Source organism: Crocodylus siamensis, chromosome 9 (assembly GCF_052110815.1).
Source record: "Crocodylus siamensis isolate JL-2025a chromosome 9, ASM5211081v1, whole genome shotgun sequence".
Taxonomy (NCBI): domain Eukaryota; kingdom Metazoa; phylum Chordata; order Crocodylia; family Crocodylidae; genus Crocodylus; species Crocodylus siamensis.
Window position 1 is genome coordinate 31,615,239 of NC_143403.1, and position 12,220 is coordinate 31,627,458.

Genomic DNA, 12,220 nt, shown 5'->3' on the forward strand with positions numbered 1-12,220 from the left:
TGGGCCAGCATTCAGTTCATTAGGGCACGTCTGAGCCAAACTGGGTCAATCAGCCTGTACAAGCTGATCCCCTTATGTGTTTCAAACTCAGCACATCCCAATCTTATAGCCTCTTGATGAGCAGACCCCACAGTATTTTTGGGCTACACAGGGATCTTTAGCTTAGGTAAAAGGAGTGTTGCTGCAGAGCAAGTGGGGAAAGAGAAGTAAAAAAGGAAAAATATACCCAATTACCACCAGTTTGACTATAAAAGTTATTTATTGCTAAGTAGATGAAATATATAATGACACTAGTAGTAACAGACATGCAGAGGAAAAACAAACACAAACAGTTATAGTATACCCTGGTTTCACTAAGTATTTGGGGAAACTTAGCTCAAGCTTAACTAATACAGTTCAAGTTCAGAAATCTATGCTTAGAGGGAGAGAAGAGAAGAGACAGAGAGCTGGGATCTCACCAGTTCAAGGCACTTGGGTTGCAAAGCTGACAGGTCAAAGTTCTCAGCACAGTCCTTGAAGGGAGATGATCTGCCTCCTGCAGCCTCGCCAGAAGAAAGTGGGTGGTGTCAGCACACACACTGCTGCTTCTTTTACAGATTTTTATACCCTCAGTTCAGCTTCTTTCAAGCATTCTCAACAGTGTAAATCCAAATGTCTTTTCTACTGACAAGGGGTTATCTGGTTGGAATATCTCGGGAAACTGATTGATACTCAGGAAACGCATACTTACGAGCCAGCTTGACATTCCTATGGATAGCAGATATACTTGACGGGACATTGCCTGGTGTCTTCAGAAACAATAGATAGCTTGCAGCATCAGGGTTTTGGATTTTTACTTACTGTGAACAAGCCTCAGCTTAGCATGACTTTTCCAGATCTTACTATAGTCTTTTAACAGACTTAAGGCAATTATTGGAGTGTTCATAACCTGTTGTGGAGAGGACTTCCACCAGTCATCTCGGGAAAAGTATGACAACACTTGTGGACAGGTCTCCAACAGGCTGGACGCTGTGAAGAACCCTGTACCATTGTTCAAATGTTGTCCATACCCCACTGATTCGGTCTATTGCCTCAGCATTCCCTAACCCGGCAACTGAGTTGTAGCCAATTAAGTTTACATCGGCCTCCCATAGTGGGACCGGGGAATGTACGGCCCGAGATGCCTATTAAACTTACTTCTGCTTAGAGGTGTGTGTGGGCGGGGGAGGCAGAAAAGTCCTTTGTAAATCCAGATTAGAACTGGTCTGATAAATGCTGAGCTGGGTGTGTGGGTTGATTAGCATTTGGAGCACAGATTCCCCATCATGCAGTGCTCCCCTGCTTTGCTGATCCCAGAATTCACTGCAGTCTCTGCTTCAGGCTTTCTGTTCCCCATCTCTCATGTAAATGAATGGTCATCTGGTTCCATCTCAGATGCAAATGAGACCTAGAGCAGTTGTTTCACTCGTCACCCTTATCTGGAGGGTTTTAGGTGCGTCTCTCACTGCATCTTAATCAGTTTCTGTTTGAGGGCGGGGATTCCTGGACAAATTTTTATTAATTCTACTGAAATTGCACAAGACAACAATGCCATTACTCTAATAATTGTTCATAAAGTTCCCTAACCACTAAATAACTCATATCTCACTGGAACAAATGCTTACAGATTATATATTCTGTCTATACAGGTTGCAAGTAAGTTTCAGTCCCTGCAGTTATGGAAACTCTTCCTTAGACGAGTTATTTTATAAAACAAAAATGATACCAAGAGTGTAACTTACTCCTCCAAGGAAATCTCTCCTTGCACCCAGAGTTCCATTAATTCTGGGACAGGCCAAGGAAAGATGCATGCCTATTATGATTGCCAAAGACTTTTATCATGATTCTTCAGAGATGTTGAGATCCCTGCTGATGGCAAAGAGAGCTGGAATTACTCTGACCATTTGGAAGGCCTGTAGGAAGAGTACTTTGATAGGGGCACTGTTAAGTGTCTAGGAACCAGGAGCAAAATAGGTCCTTTGAAGTCTACGCTAAATTGCATTTTGGAGTAATGGGGGAGGGAGGGGAACTCGGTGTAAATCAATACTCTTGAGTTGCTGCTGAATATGGTTGCCAAATTCTAGACACAGAAGTATCTACATAATTAAAGACTCAGTACACAGAAAAACAAAGGCGTAAGAGTCATAGAGTTGCATTCACCTCAGAAAGCAAGGAGTAGAGGGCAATGCTCATTTACTTCCTAATCTCAATATGTTCATTTTAGTTTACCACCTTGGTTTTCTACTTTGATAAGCTTCTTTGAGGTAGGAAATTTTCTCCATAAATGCAGGCAAGTTGTCAAGAATGGTAATGAAGGGGGCAACATTTAGTGCATGTTTTATGAAAGGCAGAACTGAAGCCTACCTGGCAAGACAAGAGTTGTGTTGGTTTAGAGTCTCTAGACCATAAATAGAGCTATGTTTTAGCCTTGGCACAGCTGGCCTTGGAAAAAACTAATTGAACATGTCCTTGCAAAAGATGAGCAGAGCAGTCCACAAAGAGTTTTATTATAGGAACTGTTTGTGTGGATTCTCTGGCAAAAGCACATGAAAGAAACCCAACTAAAAATACACTCACTCTTGAATATAGTCGATTTATTATCATGCAGGGTATTTCCATATTTCATTTAGATCTTTAATGTTTTTCTGGCAATTTTTTTGAACTCCGACAATTAAGCTCATAATAATTGCTGTTTTATCTAATGGGAACCAAACTAAAGATTTAAATTGTAAATCTGAAACTGAAAGTAGAGCATATTCTCTATCATTATAACCTAAAAAAAAAAAATGTTTCATATTGCATATGTGACAGAAAATGTGCATTACTTTAGGCACTGTGCTGTGGGATGGCATACAAAGGCTCCAGTTAGGCACCTACATTCCCTCTACAATGTATGGAGAGAGTTGCGGACCTCACAAAAGGGAGCACACAGACAGGCGCTGCTGCCAGGGGGTGCAGGTAGGTTTCAGCTGGACGTGGCCTTCAATATTTCTAGCATTAGGTAGGAGGTTTGAGAATCTACATTTTTGAAGGTTGCCTAATCAGTAGTTGGACATCTCACTTCTCCCCTGTGAATCTAACCCAAAGTACACGTGTAGGCCTCCTAAGTAATCCTTTTCCTTGGTGGCCCAGCTGACATTTCCCTACCTTCCGAAGTTGTGAGAACTCATTTTATGAGACTTTTAACACAGTTTGAATTCTGAGCCCAGCCTCTGCCTCTGCCAAATTAATTGCCTGCCTCTGCCATTTGTCTATCTATTCCCAATGAACACAATTCCATGCATGTCAGACATTGTATTGTATGCATGTCCCTCCCAAGCCTTGCCTTGGTCATTACACAGCTACACTCCTTCAGCAACATTCCCTCTAAGAGACCTCCAAATATGTGGGACTCCCAGCTCTTAAATCTGGGAAGATGAAGAAGAGCAAGAGCTTTTAGAGCTGCCACAGCAGCTTGAAATGCTATGACCAAGCAGAGGTCTGCACAGGTGATTGGGCCCCAATGCCTGCTAGTGGTGGAGACATACCTAAACGAGTGATTCTCCCTACAGTGACAAAACTGATCTATTTACCATTTTTACAATAGAGTCCCAACTCAGGAAAGTAACTATCTGTTCTTCTTTCATTTGAATTGCTGAGGGGCAGGGACACTTCAATCTGAAATGTTGTTAGAGTTTACAGAGTGGGATGTGAGCAGCTGTTGGGAAAGATTCTCTTCATCAGTCTAATGCAAAATTTACTGTAACCACTGTTGCAACCCAGCATGACTGAAACCTGATATAATGGGGTACTTCACATTTTGGGAAAGCAGCAGGCATTGCTACCTGTACAATTACTGAGATTTAAGAGAGTTTCATAGTTTTTAGGGGCTGGAAGGGATCTTACAGTCCAGCCCCCCTGCACTTGGGCAGGAAAGACTGCTGGGATCAGATGAACCCAGCAAGATGGGTGTCAAGATGCCTTTTGAAGATTGCGAGGGTGGATGACTGTACCACCTCTGGGGGAAACAGGTTCCAACCCCTCATTTGAAACAGATGTTTGTCATCAGCTACAAGGCAGGACAGAAAACTGTTTTCCAATCCTGCAAACCTGAAAATTCAACTATGCGGCAGTTTCACTTTGGAACAAAACAAAGACCTTTCAGTTTTCTAGGGAAAACTAGAGCTTCAGCCTAGAACAAATAGGGCAGGGAAAATGTCTGAGGTTGAAATCTCCTCTCTGCAGTTTTTTTCAGAGCCCAGGCAAATGCATTAGTGCTACATAGTATTGGCTATTCCTGACCAAGCAGAAATAAAAAATGTGTGGGTGACATATCTTGTAGTACTTACATTTGAGAAAAAGAAAAGCATGAAATCTGCCTTCAGAACTGTCATGGGAGTTTTCAGTGGTTCAATGTTTCTTATTGGAGCTATTCCAAGAGTAAATAATTATTCATTATGATGAGGGCTTTGAACCGGGCCCACATGAGCATCCTCACTAAGGGATTACAGGCTCAGTCTTTCTTCTCTACCAAGTACATTGGTACAATGCAGAATACTATAATAGGAGACAATGGTCCTGTCCCAGAGCAGTCACTAATGTTGTAGTCAGAGCTGTTATGTGAGAGGCTGAAGATACAAGCTCAAGTCCCTAGTCCCCGAATCAGGCAGCCTATTAGATATTCTGGGAAGTTCTTCCCTTGTGTTGGCCAGCTATTCTATCCTGTATATGAGAGAGCTTTCCAGATCAGAGTTTTATCAAAAGTGGTATATTCACTTCATCCCTCTAGATAAGCATCTTTTGACAAAATGTCCTCATCGAGATGGGTGTTTCCCACCACTCTTATCAGCCTGCAGTATGTGTGTTCTCCTGTTCTTACATGGGGGTTTCAGTTTATGGGAGGCTCTAGCAGGTGCTGTGTTAATATAGGCTGCACAAGCATTCCCTTTGGGATGCGGGGGAGGACACAGCTCTGAATATCACCCATGAATTTAGTGTTAGTAGCATCTTCACACAAACCTGGGCCACTTGATATAATTACCAGAATATAATTACTTCAAACTAGTCTGAGCACCTATTGATCTTCCACACATATTATAAGGAACTTTATAATTTGTAGGTTTTGGCATTAGATTTAAGACCCAGGTGCCTTGCTCCAAGAAGACCCAAAACCCTCAGACTGATGAGGACCTTTCCATTTGATAATAGGCAAATTTATCGATACACAGAGATAACAGAAAAGAACAATACAAGCAATTTTATAGCTACCAATCCTAAGGCTGTCATCAGAGTCAAGATACATCTGGCTAGGATGCAAGCTTCACTCTGAGGTGCTGTCTTGAATGTCAGATGTCAGCAGCTTGCAGGTTGGAGGCTGAGGCCCACCTCTGCACAGTGGGGTGGATGAGACAGGCTGCTGGTGTGCCCTCTGTCCATAGTGCCTCAGGTTCCCCTCTTGGGGACCCTGTGTCAGGGAACCCTTTTCAGGGATGGGGGACGCTTTATTGCTCTAAAGTCTCCGCTTTTGCATTCTTTTTCCTTACTGACGACTCTTCATCCATGGCTATTACTGATTGGTCTTTATGTGGTCGTCATACTGTCTCTGTTTTGTCCTGTCAGCATATTCCTTTGTTTTACAAGCCCAGTCACATGCAGTGCACTACAGCGCACCACAGCACTGAACACTTTGAAAAGTGCCTGGTGCTGTGACACATCCAGTTGTATATGTGGCAAAATGCACATCAGTACGCAGAAAATGGTGGTGGTGTGCTTTGGAACTAAAACACCTCAGAGGGGCTTTAGTTCAAAAGCGCACTGCCATTTAATCGAGTCTGCTCCAAAGCAGCGGATCTCTGGCATCTTGTGGGACAAAAGGGTACATGTATACATGCCCTGTGTGACCAGGCCTTTAGAAATCAAGTAACCCTTGCTGCTGCCCTAGACTATTGTTCTAATGCATAGCTATATTACCTACTGGTCAATTCCCAAAAACAAACCTCTAAATACAATTTTCTAGCCATGAGCAGGCAGCTGCTGAAAAAGGTAAATATTGCTGGGGTGATGCATATAAGAGAAAATGGGAAGTCTGATTTATTTCTGTATAGTAAGTGAAAATTTATTTTTTGATTTATTGGATTCTTTTTACTCATCACAGATGCTTAGAAATCAGATAGGCATCATTAAATAATATTGAAAATGTTAGTTATAAACATTGTTTTATAGGTGATACAGGCAGTCCTCTGACTTATGAAACAATTGGTTCCTGAAAACCGCATCTTAAGTCGAAATGTTGGAACTCGGAACCAATTTTCCCATAGGAACAACATTATAAATGGGGGATTGGTGAACCAAGTCCCAATACCCTAATTTCACCAAAAATAACTCAGAATTTTGTACTCAATCAATTATAGATGAGTAATATAGCTATGTTAATGTATTTATATTGTAAATAACAATCATTGATTTGGAAGGACTTCTTTGAGGTGACTTTGCTGGACTTTTTGAAGGGCTTTTTGCACAGCAGATCGGCACAGGTAGGTGGGCAGCACAGCAAACTTATTCACTGGCATGGCATGGTGTTGCATCAGATCGAGCGTTGTAAAGTCAAAACTAATGTTGGAAAGTCAAAACAGGGTGTCAATTTATAAACGTCATAAGTGCCGTTCATTGTAACTCAAACATCACAAAGTCAAGGACTGCCTGTACTGGTTTTAGTATTTCTTCAAGTGAACAAAGTGAATAAATGACTAGAATACTAGTGCCCTCTAGTGGATTATACTGTATGGAGTATTTTCTGTAGAAAGTATTTTCAGCAAAGATTCAACAGTAAAGCTGCCCACTATTGGGGTATAGAAAACAACTGTTCAGTTTATTTTTGTAAATTCCTCTTGCAGAAGTGACTACAAATACCTATACATCAATGTCATCAATATTTCTGCTTACCCAGACAATTGAAGGATGGGCAGTTATGGCCTCTTCTTTCAAGTTGTGCACACAGTGCTAAGGAGCTTAAGGTCTACCTATGCTTGTAATTCCATTTTGGGGAGAAAATGAAGTTTCTGATTAAAGATGAAATTTCTACTGCAAGTGTGTCCCATCTCTCCACAATGAAGGAGTCCTACCTTGCTATGTGACCATGGGTCATTTCCATGGAAAACAGAAGTTTGTTTGTTTTTTAAATCTTCCTGCTACTTATGGGTTCGTTGCTGTAGTTCATTGTGTTGTATTTTTAAGCTTAAGTTGTCTACCCTAAACTGCAGTCTAGAGCACAAAGGGGATGAAGGATGTCTGCTCAGTTACCCTAACAGGAACAGAGCCAAACACTACCTTTTGTTCTTTTCTACTTCAATTTTACTGGAATGTATCCTATTCTTAGTATGCCAGCTAAGACAAAAACTACATTTTAGAATTCATTATATTTAGACTGACTGTAACATGTACAGACCCAATATTATTTCTTCTGCTTGCCGGTGTGTTATGTTGCAGTCAAAATCAGGATTTGAACCTAGTGCAGTTAAGGATTGGCATACCTTATTCAATTATAATACAAAGGATTTAATAACTATACCACAAATGAGCTATAAAACTAAATGATAAAAAACAACTCCTCCCCAATATTCAATAAATGAGGTCTCACAAAAATCCTAGTATGTAGCTGCAAGACTGTCTCACCAACGCAGGCAGGAAGTGGTTTTCAGTTTTGTCGGCCTTCACCGGGTGCAGATGCAACATTGCAATGATTTCTCCCTCTCCTAGACTGCACTGTTTGGTGGCAACTCTTATTTTCATAGTTTCGTAGTTAATAGGTTCGGAAGGGACCGGAGCAGGTCATCAAGTCTGACCCCCTGCCACGGCAGGAAAAAGTACTGGGGTTAAGTGACCCCAGCAAGCTAGCCTCCTCTTAAAGATGGTTCCAGATCCTAGCCGCCCTGACAGTGAAGTAGCGCCTCCTGATATCTAGCCTAAATCTACTCTCTGCCAGCTTGTGACCGTTATTTTTAGTCACTCCTGGTAGTGCTCGGGGGGAACAGGGACTCCCCCAATGCCTGTTGGTCCCCTCTGACTAGTTTGTAACAGGCCACTAGATCCCCCGTCGGCCTTCTCTTGTGGAGGCTGAACAGGTTCAGGTCCCGTAGCCTCTCCTTGTAGGGCCTTCCCTGCTCCCCCTGATCATGTGAGTGGCCCTCCTCTGGACCGTCTCCATGTTGTCCACATCCCTCTTGAAGTGTGGCGCCCAGAACTGGACGCAGTACTCCAACTGCGGCCTGACCAGTGCCGCGTAGAGGGGGAGGACCACCTCCTTGGACCTGCTCGAGATGAATCTGTGGATGCATGCCAAGGTGCGGTTGGCCTTCCTGACTGCCTCCCCACACTGCTGGCCCATGTTCATCTTGGAGTCAATGATGACCCCCAGATCCCTTTCCGCCTCCGTGCTGACAAGAGGAGAGTTCCCCAACCTGTAGGTATGGAGCCGGTTGTTCCTCCCGAGGTGCATCACCTTGCACTTGTCGGTGTTGAAGCCCATCCTATTCTTGTCTGCCCACCCTTGTAACCTGTCTAGGTCTGAATGTAGCCTGTTGCATCCTTCCAATGTGCCCACGTCCCCCCACATCTTAGTGTCATCAGCAAATTTGAACAGGGTGCTTTTTACCCCCTCGTCCAAGTCACTGATGAAGATGTTCAACAGGGCAGTCCTGAGGACTGAGCCCTGGGGAACCCCACTGCCCACATCCCTCCAGGTCAAAAATGACCCATCCACCACCACTCTCTGGGTGCAGCCCTCCAGCCAGTTAGCAACCCATTTGACTGTGTAGGTGTCCACATCACAGTGCCCTCGTTTTTTTAACGAGAATGGGGTAAGGGACAGTGTCAAAGGCCTTCCTAAAGTCCAGAAAGGCTATGTCCACTGCTACCCCTGCATCTAAGGATTTGGTGACCTGGTGATAGAAGGCCACCAGGTTGGTCTGACAGGACCTGCCTCTAATGAACCTGTGTTGGTTGCCCCTAAGCTTAACCACCACACTGGCCCCTCATGGACATGTGCCAAGATAATTCTCTCAAAAAGCGCACCCAGGATCGAGGTAAGACTGACTGGCTTATCGTTTCCTGGGTCCTCCTTCTTCCCTTTTTTGAAAATGGGAACCACATTGGCCCTCTTCCAGTCCTCTGGCACCACACCAGAGCACCATGAGCGCTCGTAAAGCCGTACCAGGAGTACCACAGTGACCTCAGCTAATTCCCTCAGCGCTCTGGGGTGCAGATTGTCAGACCAGCTGATTTAAATACGTCCAGTCCCTCCAGAAGATCCTCACTGACCCTTGGGGGTTTCTGGTGGAGGGGATGATCCAGTCCCTGCTCAGGAAAATGGAGGCAAAAAAATTTTATTCTTATATTGTTCAACTGTATAGGCTTTAACGCATTCCTCCTTGATAGTTGATTAAAATCTGAACAAAGCAGGTAGGAAGGAACAATTACAATTACAACTGCTAAATGCTCAGATCCTGTTCTGGGTAGTCCAGGTGTGAAACTTGTTTTTGATCAGTCCGGAAGTCACACTTCAATCAGATAGGAGGGGTCTTGATTGACTGAATGGGATACGTTGAGGCACTGATCACAAGATGCTGTTTTGGGTAGCTGCTTTAACAATGGGGCAGAATCCACAATAGTCTGCACCAGTGATGGTCTGTGGAGACATTTGCAAAACCCCGGACAGACACTGAATCTGTGTTCTGAGAAATATATCTTAAGGGAGGATTTGTAAACAAGGAAGATACAGTCACAAAGGGATATGCAGTTATTTATGAATGGTTTAACATAATAAGACAGTGGGTACACTTGCAACTAGCACAGGAGATTAAACCAATTGGGACTGCTTTATTTTACATGGTCCCAGTCATTCTTGTGCAAGATGCACTGTTGTTTTAATTTGGTCACTTAAATTTCATGTGTATGTCTGGGCAAACTTTCACAGTCATCTAGATATATCTATATATTGCACAGCCTACCTTGCACAGAGTAGCTCCTTCATATGCACTAGAACATAGCTCAAGTGGGGTGCAGTATAACACAAGCTGCCAACTTTAAACATTGAGAATAAAGGCCCGCACCTTTATACATGAATGTGCAGTAGATGGCACTGAAGTCATTAAATAATATAGAGCCGAATAAAGCAAATGTCATAGGAACATGTTCTCTTTCATAATGAACAAACATTAACATCCGATTCTTTGAGTGTGGTTACATTTGAAATATATATATGATGATCTGTGGTGGCATCAAAAGTTAATCCCTCCTATGTTCTATGACATTCTAACAACTAAGTTGATGCTACCAAGAAAATTGCCCCTCTGATGAGATGCTTGCAAGTAAGGGATGGTTATTTTGAGTGTCTTAAATTCAAAACACCTAGGTCTCACATTTTTCATCTGAAGAGCTCTTTACAGATATTTTACACTTTATCTATGAAGCAAAATTCATCCTTTCAAATCATAATAAAAATGCAGGACACCCACACTTATATGAACACCTATCCAACCAGGTAACCAGACATGCAAGAAAGTGAATACCCAAGCACACACAAATTCTCTCTACTAGGTTCTATAATATGTCTCTTAGAATGTTTCCTGCATGGTTTTGTGATTTATGGCTGCGGGGTCTGGCTTGCAGTTCAAATGGCTTGGGAAGAAAATCAGCTCTCCAGTACAAAAAAGGCCCTGGGGTCCTTTCCTGGGTGTTTTCTTGCAGGGAGCTTACTTGTGCTGGTACTCTTCAAGAGTGCATCCCCTTGCACCCTTCTCTTCCACTGGAAGAACCAAAGCTATTCTTTTCCTGTAAGTGTAAGGTCCATTAGGGTGCAGTTATTTTTGTGGAAATGGCTGTTTAGAGAGTATGGGAACTGGGAGAGATCAAATGTGGAGAGTTAAAAGTTACAGGTAGGGTTTATATGAATACACCGTGACCAGATAACTAGCAAAGAAAATATAAACAAGAAAAGATGGAGTGCAGATCATAAGTAAACAATGCCAAAGAACCTTTGACAAATCTGAAGTAGAGTCAGCAGGATCTGACCAAATTCATGTTAGCATGCTGAAGGAGTTAACTGAAGAAACTTGGAAACTTGCAAAAATGCTTAAGTCACAGATAACAGGCAAGGCTACAGAGGGCTGGATAATGCCTATTATAGGAAAATAGGGCTGGAAGGGACCTCATGAAGTCATCCTGATCAAGGCAGGATTATCCCAGACTAAGCCATCTTGTCATGTCATAAGTAGTTGAGTAAAGTTGAGCTGGATTATCAGACTGGCAGGAAAACTCAGCTGGGTTTCACAACAGGCCGTTCTGGGCCCAGTGTTGTTAATGCTTTGGAAACAAGAATAGAGAGCTATCAGAAATGGCAAATGCTTTGGATGATTGGTTTACATTTTTAAGACCTCCTGATAAATTGGAGAACTGGAAAAAAGACAACTAATCAAAATTCAAAGATAAATATTAGAGTATTACACCCAGGAGTGAGAAATCAGGGCCAAATACAGAATGTAGGATAGCCTTCCCAAGAAGGAACTGGGGTCATCGTGACCCTACAGTGTGGTAATGTGACAACAAAAAAGCAAGTGAAAATTGGAATTTCATAAACAGAAGCACTGTGTGCCACACTTAAGAGGAGAAGGCACCCCTCTAGTTGGCTTAGGCCTCAGCTGGAGTACAATATCTAATACTGGGAACTGCATTTTACGAAAGACAGAAAAACTTGTAGAGAATCCAGAGGTGAGACAAAGAAGACAGACACTCTGGAATGCAAGCATACAAAAGAAAATGGTTGAATAAAACTAGGGACTTTTATTTTGGATAAAAGGAGATTAAAGGGGCCAGGGAAATGATAGATCAGTTTTCAAAGTAGTAAAAGGTTGCAAATAAAAAAACCAAGCAGCATTGTTCTCTCTTCCCAAGAAGCAATGAGTTTAAACCACGGCAAAGCAGATTTAATTTAAATCTAAGCAAGAGAAATGGGGCAGAACCAACTTCCTACCTATATAGTAGAACAATGAAACAAGCTGCTTCTGGCATCTCCTTTCTTTTCCAGAAGGCTGGGTGAACATCTTTGGGATGGTTTAAACAGTAAGCCCTATATCTCTGCAGAGGGCTGGGGTCCCTTGAAGAGGTTCTTTGATTCTGTAAGAATAAGTTAACTCAGCAGATGAATTTGGGTCATTCCAAGATAAGTGAC